Source organism: Peromyscus maniculatus, chromosome 4, assembly GCF_049852395.1.
Source record: "Peromyscus maniculatus bairdii isolate BWxNUB_F1_BW_parent chromosome 4, HU_Pman_BW_mat_3.1, whole genome shotgun sequence".
Classification (NCBI taxonomy): domain Eukaryota; kingdom Metazoa; phylum Chordata; class Mammalia; order Rodentia; family Cricetidae; genus Peromyscus; species Peromyscus maniculatus.
The window spans coordinates 56,851,296-56,861,276 of NC_134855.1; the positions used below are offsets into that span (position 1 = coordinate 56,851,296).

A 9,981-nucleotide genomic window follows, 5' to 3' on the forward strand; every position below is an offset into this window, starting at 1 on the left:
TACCTTTATATGTTTTACATTTTCATGATGCTGGAGATTGAACCTAGTGTCTTGTGAATGCCAGGCAAGTGCTCTAGCCCTGAGCTACATTCTCAACACTAACACTATCATCTACTTTTATCCAGCAGAAGCAAGCTTATCTGGGCAAAATATTAAGTTAAGCTCATTTACTTTGAAAATGAATTAAATGGTCCATGAATAAGCTATATGCTTCTATTTATAGGCCAAATATTTATAATACATAAAATTATAAGTGTGAAGGTTACTTATTAAAGACTGGTGGTTTCTACTTTAATACAATCACAGGATAATTCAAGTCATATACGTTTATGTAACTTGGGTTAGTATGAAATATTTAATACCTAATGTAGCACAGGCAGCAACCAATCATTAGGGGCACAAGCTACTTCCCTCGGTGCTAGCTAGCATACCATTAACTGTTAGAATCAAAAAGTAACAATGCATTTGTTTTACCATTGTGCTTTCATGCTATTTAAGCATTGCTACATCACTTACAACAAAGGACTAATTTGTAAATAATATCTTCTTAGAGTATTCTACATAAACAAATAAGCTGGTTTAACAAAGTATTTTCACACTTACTGTTGACTGAAATGAACAGTCATAATTCTTATACGATCACATAACAGTCAAGGTCAAAGTTAGGCTGATTGTGAGGAAGCCTTAGAATGGCTGTTATCATTAGACTTGTTATTGCAGGTACTCTATGGCTTTGGTGCCAAGGATGTTTTGAATATAGAACATATGATTAAAGTACATTGAATTGTAATTATCAGTTACAATTATACTCATAAAAATCAGTTTGAATCTCAAGTCATTACAAATATGTGCATTATGCAGAATGCAAGTGCTATAATATTATGTATGCATTGCATATATAATGTGCTCAATTATGTTATTGATTTAGTTTGTATATGAAATGTTCGCCATGGTCTGGGCTTAAATTCTTGGTCTCCAGCAAGTGAAGATATTTTGGGAGGTGGTGGAAACTTCACAGGGTGGAGCCTACTTGAGAGTAGGAGGAAGTAGCAAGCAAGCTTTTAAAGCTTATGTCTCATTCCCAGGGTCCCCTTTCCATCTCTGATCACCATTAGCCATGAATAAAAAAAAACAAAACCTTTCTTCATTTTATGCACCAACTATCAGGATGTTTGACTTGAATTATGGGGGCCACTAGGTATGGGCTGAAAACTGTGCAACAGTGATCTAAGTAAATGTTTCTTCTATTAATAATGTTTTATGTCAAATATTCTTTAAAAAGCAACTAAAAGTCTGGCTAATACAGTTATAATTTCTCTAATAAAATATATTTATGTTACATATATGATTGATAGCCAAGTTATACATGATTATTTATGCTTATTTTATATATAATTGCTATATGTTTATATGCATAAATAAGACTATGTAATTGTATGTATAATCAGTAATAAATAACTGTATAGCATATTTAATAAGCACATTTTTATGTAATACAAATGCTCCTCTCCTTACAATGGAGATATATTCTGATAAGCCTATTGTGAGTTGAAAAGAATCTCATTTAAGTGAAAGTGCATTTCGACCTCAGCACTGCATAGCACAGTCAACTGCGGAGTAGCAGCATCACCTGGTGATCGTGCAGCCGACAAGAAGCTGAAGCTGAGAGCTGGGGCCAGCACCGTGAGAACAGAGCACACTCTGCTAGCCAGGGAAAGGTCAGAACTCAACAGTGGAAGAATGATGTCCATTGAGTGTATACTACTTCCCCGCCATTATAAAACTGAAAACTCATAAGCCAGCTTCAACAGAGGCTTACCTTTTGGTGTCACTTGATTAAATACAATGTGTCACTGTACTTTATAAAAATAGAGACAGGGGTGCACTGTGGCACAACCATGGGAGTCAGTGCCACACATTCCAGAGTGTATTTTACTTAATGTCTAAGTCACCTCGGCCTTAGTATGGGGGGAGAATAGCATCCTTTCAGAATCTTTTGAGACTGAAACAAAGGAGTGTGTACACAGTACTTACTGGGGTGGCTGGCAATGGCTGTGTACACCGTGTGACAGAGGAGGAGAGTGAGAGCAAGGAACAGCAGCAGTAAGCACACTAGGAGAGTGGAGGGAGTCCCTGGCATGGTCCCAATTCCAGGGGTCACATTGAATTCTCTAGAAAAATAAGCAGTTTCAAAGGCAAACAATGGATTGAAAGTGCTAAAAAAAAATACTGAGTTTTATAATCCAGCATTGCTTTAGTTATTTTTCAGTAAGTCGTGGCGGTAAGACTTAAGAGAATAAGAATGTTCTCTCTATACGAGAGAGGGTAATTGTGGACACTTCAGTTTTGGTATATGTTTGTGATTTGCATGGTTCTTAGTGAAGTCTCTGTGTGGCAGGAGAATACTGACTTAAAAGTACTTTGCAGTTTTCAAGGGCTCACCTCATGGTTACACTTGAGACTAACAAGTGTAACCCCAAAGGATTGGTGTATAAACCATGCCAGAAAGTCAAAGCTTATCAAACAATATTTGCCTGAGACCCCTTTAGTCAGTATGGGGTTCCTCCTGTGACTGTGGCAGTGACACTCTGAACAACAGTGCGAAAGACACACTGCTCCCTGTGACTCCTAAACACAGAAGCCAGTCAGCATTAGTGGGTTCACATCCAGACATTTAAGGCAGGACTTCAGGAATCTTGTTGAGTACTTGAAACATAAATTGGGCATTAAACATATAGCATTTTCATTTCACCAAAGATTAATAGTTATAAGAAAAAAAGATGTTCATGACTAAGAACACTGGAAACTGAAAAAATGGTTTTGGCACCCGCAATAAAAGCAAGGCACATTCTAGTAAATTTACTAGAGAACTGGTAAATTAACAAAGGATTAAAAAAGAAAAAAACTGATTAGAATGCAAATAAGTAGGTAATATGAGGAAAAAGGAAAGATGCTTTTTGCACAAAAGGATCATACTATAGGTTTGTAATATAATATTCAAGAAGACTGGAAAATATTTCTGTGATAGAATATAAGAGAATTTCTGACATGGGTTACATGCAATATGACTTTAAAGCAAGAAACTGCAATGATTTCCCAAAGTCCCTCTGAGTCTTGTGATGCTCTTAGGTTCTTAGACAGTGTTCTTGAGCTCTTTGGTGGAGGTTATGTGTGGGATATGAAATTATAAAGGATTTACAACAACATTTGAAGTACTGCAGGGAATGGGCTGTGCTGTTCCGGCGAGCTACTGTAGTATAATCGCTATAGATACTTCATGCTTCACTTTGGAAGACTCAGGAAGCTGAAAACTCCACCCACACAGTAATCATTATGGAGTTGGTGAGTCTACAGATGCAGTTACAGAGAAGAGAAACTGCTTATCAGGCTGTACCACTTGTATGTGTCAACCAGCAAGGGTCTTGAGTTGAGTTTATCAGTCACAAGGGGATATGAGCCTGGCCAAGCTGTTGCCTCCACAGTTTTCATTATAACTGACTCCATATCTTAGGGGCTAGATTTCCAGTGTAATTTCAGTTTTCTAGCTCAGACAGTAAACAATTATGCTTTGGGATTATTGTCTTCTGCCAGTAAAACTACAGACTACAAGTTATGACAGTCAAAGAAATGACCATGGGAAATCACGGCATGTTAGCCTTTGTTGTTGTGGGAGGAAAGAGGGTGAGCGAAGACGATACTTCAAAATCTTTCTTTTGACCTTGATTTAGGCTAGAATCCAGAAAAAAAAAAAACTGCTGCCACTGTGGGAATGTGAAACTTCATGATTTGGACCAACGCAATTGCAACATGCCAAAGGAATAGTTTACGGTCTCCTGACAGTATGGGTGCTCAAGACTCAGCCAACAGTGCTAAGCTACCCACAAAGTTAAAATGTGTTCACAGATGTTGCCTTTTATTTATTGCACATGAATTATACATTTGGGAAAATATAGAACAGGAGTTGTTAACATTATTAGGCATTAAAGAGAAAAATGTTGGAAATTATTTTTTATGGATTAGTAACAATGTGATCCCAGTGAATCTTGCATTGAAACTGCCCACTTCAGATGGTGACTGCCCTTAAGGCCCATCTGTTTGGATCAGATGAAGAGGGTCTGCTGGGATGAAGTGATTGGGATCCTGGGACTGTAGCTACATCTGATGATGAAGACATTATCAGCTCTATTTACAAACACAGCTGTGGCAGGGTTCTTTAGGGGAATAGAATCAAGAAAATGCATGCACATTCATGCATACATCCCGTGTGTGTGTGTGTGTGTGTGTGTGTGTGTGTGTGTGTGTGTGTGTGATATGTATATATAATTATATATGTGGACTCACTATACAGTATATTGTCTGGTAGACTGGAGACTGTATGCTCTTCTGCATGCTGAAGACCTGGAACCCTGGCAGCTGTTTAGTACCAGAAGCTGGAGGCCTCAGAACAAAGGGAACCAATGATGAGGCCCCAGTGGAAAGCTGAAGGCCTGAAAAAACCCCTGGATGATTCTGCACTGAGAAGCCAAAGACACTGGAAACTGATGCCCATGGGTAAGGGGTATAGTTATGGCTCTACATATACTTGCTTAGGAAGAAGGGAGTGTTTCTTCATCGGCTTACTTCCATTTTTCAGTTGTATTTCATCCATACTATACAGTCTATTGGATGGTGCTGCACAAATTCAGGGTGGGTGTTTCTTTCTCAATTGTTGTTCCACACATTAGTCTTGTATTTGAAGCCCCTCACAGACTCACTTAGAAGTGTGCCTTACTAATCCAGGTGTCTCTCAGTCCAGTCAATTTGATAATCAAGATTAAACATCACAGCAGTCTACTGGTAAGGCTGAATGTCTCATGGATTAATGGATCAAAGGAACAGGTATAGCTATGTTGATACCTGGAAAGTTTGCAGCCCTGAGCATGGTTAAAAGGAAATTTTGGATTTGCAAATGGTGGCATATTGCAAATATATAAGAAGCCTTACTTTTGCTTTTGTATTTACTAAATCACATTGTTTCATACTGTTTTGTGGGAGAAATATGGCTTCCAATCTTTAGTGAAAAGTTATTCAGTTTAATTTTTCTCACTGTCACACCTTTACTAGTGGGAAAATAGGTAAGTCAGCATGCATTTTATATGGGTTTTAGAATGAAGGACAGTGAGAGATGAAGGAAGAATGGTAATCTCAGTTAGGATGAATTGTCAGATGGAATCATAATGACACTGGATCTTACCTTTAATACTACTAGGGAACAAATAAAGGGAAAAGAGAAGCATCATGAACAAGGATGGGATGGGAGGGGTGTGTTAACATCAGATTGCTTTCTGGTTATCCCTGGATACTGATCTACACTGCTACATCCCACAGCAAGAGTTATGCTTGATTAGAACAAATCAATTTTACAGGTAGTTCCAGTGTCCTACCTGGAACATTAAGAAATATGTTTATTGTGTGGCTCCTGTAGATATCAGTATATGCAATTTCCAATTGAAGTGTACCTTCTAGTGTCATATATCACACATGTTTTTATGCTTCGAAAATATCACCGGGCCTCACCAACATACAACTTTGAATAAAATGGTTCTATAAGATTGCAGTATATCTGAAAAATTCCTATTGTGTAGTGACATCATAGTCATTGTATCACTATGGTACAATACACTATTAAAATGTTTAAGGAAAAACAAACAAACAAACAAAAAAACAAAACCTACTTTGTTACTGGTCATAAAACTGTGTTTAGCACCTGGGCAGTCATGGTGCACGCCTTTAATCCCAGCACTGGGGAGGCAGAGGCAGGTGGATGTCTGTGAGCTTGAGGCAAGCCTGGTCTAAGGAGCAAGATCCAGGACAGGCACCACAACTACACAGAGAAACCCTATCTCAAAAAACAAAAAACAAACAAACAAGGTGTGGCTAGCACATGAAATTACTTACAGTATAGCACACAAATTTGAGTGATAATAAATTATTATCAATAGCATACAAATTTATATATTTTTGTGGTTTTACAGTGTACTTTTTCTACCCTGTCTGAAAACAAGCCAAACACACAAACCCAAAATAAGTCAAGAAAATGAAAAGGATCAACTAACAGGAAGGGGGTTAGGGGACTATTCTTCTTATACCCTCACCTCCTGATAAGCACACACAAGTCCCAGCCCTGATTCTGTTTATGCACTTTCCACCAGATCAGACTCTCCTCTCTTCTACCAGTTCTTATTTCTACTCCCTGTCCTAAGGATCCATTAGTGAGATTGGATGTACTTTTTGAATGGTAAAGCTGGAAAGGTTTGCCAAATGTTTTGCAGACTATACACAGGTATAACTTACCCACTGTCACCAAATGTAAGAGGCTATCTGCACCTGTCTTAGCTGAAATGAAAATATATGTAGAAACAGCTAGGGAGCTGAAACATGCTGTTAGAGACAGTATGTTAAGTAATTCTTAAAAGTCACAGTTTAATGTAAAGGGAACAGTATACTAGAAAACTCAGTGCCAGTCTTCACATTGTTCTTTAGTTAAAGATATTTTGCAGTATCTAGAAAACAAAAGATTTTTAATTCCATAATTTCTCTGTAGAAAATGACTATGGGATGTAGTATGGCATTGTAGGTGTGTGTCTTTTTCTATTGGCTGGGTTTAGAATATGCTAGTGGCAAGATTTATTAATATTTTATCTAATATTTAGTTTGAATATTTTATCTCCATGTGGAGACATGGATAAAACTGTTGATTGTAATGGAAATGTGAAATGACTTTTATTTCTCGCTGGCACCTTGGCTTGATTTCTGGAAAGCAAGGATCTTAGTTAACTCTAAGTATTACTTTGAAAGGAAAGCCACTACAAGGACTAATCTTTAAATCTAAATCATATACATAAAAGATTATTTAAGCAAATGGATCCAGACAAGGTGAGTGAAACCAGATTCTCTAAGGAAGGAGATGAAATTATCAGAAATATGGCAAAAAATATAATGGTTACTTTTGTTTGGGTGTCATGGGATCTACACACACAAAGAAAGTCCACACACTGCTTCTCAGAGTCTACAAGACAACCCAAGGTCTTAGGACAATTCTGTTCTGGTTCTTGGGCATCACTGGACCTTGAGTGAGGAACTGGTAGAATTCACCTGACTTTACTTCGGTTTGTTTCACCCCCTTCTCCTCTCTTAGCTGTTTTGGAAACTGGACAGCCAATAGCAGGTCAGATCAGATTGTGATCCTGGAAGAGTAAGGGGAAGGACAGCTCCTGTAAAATGTTGCTGTGGGTGACTTAACGAAGCAGAACCTGCTTTGTTCTTTCACTTTTTAGCTTAAGATTGTTCATAGTGTATTGGAAATATGGTCATTGGTGACATGCATTGCTTGGGGTCTTGTGCAGTCTGGCATGCCCTTTTGGGAAAGTGATACCCAAGAAGTTGGGATTTTCTACCTAAACTCTGAGTGTATTATTTTCAATATGCCTTTTAGTACTTCAATAACAAGATAAACCATCTATTGCACTGAAAATAAAATAGGATGTAAACAAATAATTCAATAGCAATGAGATGATTTTTTTCTGGCTTATCAAATGATTTTTTTTCCCTTCATAATTAAGTGGCTCCTTATTGCCCTCAAACATATGTGTACTCTCATGTGGCCTCTGTGAGGACCCAGCACAGCACTGGGAGCATAGAGGCATCTTGACTTGCCCATCCCACCCACAGTCTTCTGCTATAATGTTCTTTGCATTGCTTTATTTTGTAAACAATGTGCCTCATTGTAGGACCCACCCTGACTTTAAAGCTACAGTTCAGGGCTGACATGTGGTTTGTGTTTTCATTTCCTGAAGATAATTTGTTTTGAGGTTCTCATGCTGTTGACGTAATCAGAGCTTTTCGAGACAGCTTGACATGAGGTCTCTGGTAAACAAAGTGTCACTGAAACTTTTATTAAATTATTGTTAAGGTCTGGGGATGAGCTTGTTACTTTATTTTCATTTCCTATGAGCATTTGAAAAATTCAACAATCAGATCTAAAGGAATCAAAACAAACAAAAATGTTTATAAGCTCCAACAGGCCAATAAGAGTAACAAAATTAGCATAGACACAAAGATACACCATAAATATTTGTGAAGACATTAAGGCATATATATATGTAATTTAACAGAACAGTAACTTTAATAATGTGAAAGAATGGATTTAAATAATTATTTCTAGAGATGAAAATGGACCAAGTTTTTAGAAACTCATCACTGTAGTGTCCCTGTGAGGGGGTATTTGAAAAGGCTACAAAACAGTGAAATCTTCCTGCTAATTACTGGGACATGAACCTAACACTTTGAGAACACAAAATAAGAATTTACATTGCAAGGACCCCAAAGGAAGCATTTTCATCCCTTTCTTTGGCCAGAGCCCAAAATATCCTTGGCTTTATTCTGGTTAGATGTCAGGGATGCCAGGCAGGAGATGCAGTTTTTCTTCATCTCAGTCCTCCTGAAGGAGCATCCCTGCCCTGAAGCTACATGTGAGGGTGTGATCAAAAGTCCAGTCTAGACATTGAACAGCTTTAGAACTGAATTTCTGGATATTCATGGTAGAAATGTGTTCTATCTATTTTTCAACTTCAACTCATTTCCTAAATGATTTGAGCATCTCAACTTTTGGGGGTGAATGTTAGATAGACGCATGGGGATTATAGTCTTGGAGGCCATTGATGGTGGGCCACACCTTCATTGTGGTCTTTTAACTCTGCCTCTTTTTTCTCTCGTAGCACTAGAAAGGAAAACACCATGGCTGCTCCTCCTTAGACTTTAGATTAAAAGCATGCAATACTTCTGGCCCTGGGTGGGGACATGACACGCTGATGTACACTAAAGATTGGAATATTACAAACAATTGTCTCTTCCTTTAAGAATTAATGCAACTGGGCTTTTCAGTTTCCTGGCTGGGAGTCTATCCTTCTTCCTCTGAATTTTAACTTAGAAAAGCATGGCTATTCTCTTTCTCTCCTCTCTGTCTTCATCCCCTTTCCCTCTCCTTCTTTCTCTATTCTTTTCCTTCCTTCCCTCCCTTTATTTATTTCCTTTTTTTTCAGATACTGTCCTAAAACCATACAACTGTCACCTGACCACTGACCTCCATTGCTGAACACGACAGCTACCCTGGACCCTGGCCTTCTCCCTTCTCTTTTCTATCTCCTTAGTCACAGGAGCTGCTAAGGTTTACATCTCCCAAACTCCACCTAAGTTGCCCTATAGCTTTTTTCTGTGTCTGTTTCTGAATTGTTTTACTAACAAGACTGAGAACTCAGAAAAGAAAACCCTGGTTTCCCAGGTAACGGCTTCAGGTTTAAGTATTAATAAATGCCATTAGTTCTTTTGACAGTCCTCACACATTGAACTTGGCCTGTCTTCTCAAATACTGGTCCTCCCAAAAGACTACATGAGAGTTTTATTGATCAATGTGAAGTTCATAATACTGTTAATGAGGCAGCTCACAGTAAACTGAGGTCAAACTTATTTGACTAACAAACATTAAAAGGCAATCTTTTGATTTAGAAACTTCTAAGGACTGTAGGAAAAATGGAATACATTGTTCTTTTCTTCAATATTTTTACAATTAATTTAGGGGATTTGGATTGAGTACTTCACTGTAATACAAAGAGACTACACTATATTTTACCAGGAAGGAATGAATGACAGTCTAGGGATGTTACAAGGTGACTTATGGTGGTTTTTCTGTTTAGGAAGAGTCAACATTGGGTATGTAATTCTAGTACTCATGAGGCAGAGGCAGAAGTGTTGCAGGTTCAAGGCCACCATGGTCTACATGACAAGATTGAGGCCAGTCACAACTATGAAGTGAGACTTTCTCTCAAAAAATAAAAATAAAAAATGAAAACTCAAACCAAAACAAAAATTTAAACAAAAGAATGTACCATTAATGATGGGGTCTTAAAGGACTCCTAGACATGTCAGTTTGACTAATGTCGTTTT

General features: G+C 37.9%; 1 long non-coding RNA gene across 1 annotated transcript in view; it reads left to right on the top strand.

Annotated features, from left to right (window-relative positions):
* The window catches only part of LOC143272907 (uncharacterized), a 46,669-nt gene that overhangs the window by 32,051 nt on the left and 4,637 nt on the right, over window positions 1-9,981 (top strand). The window contains exon 2 of the long non-coding RNA XR_013050547.1: window positions 4,364-4,551. This is a non-coding gene — a long non-coding RNA (uncharacterized LOC143272907). The remainder of the gene's footprint in view (window positions 1-4,363; window positions 4,552-9,981) is intronic.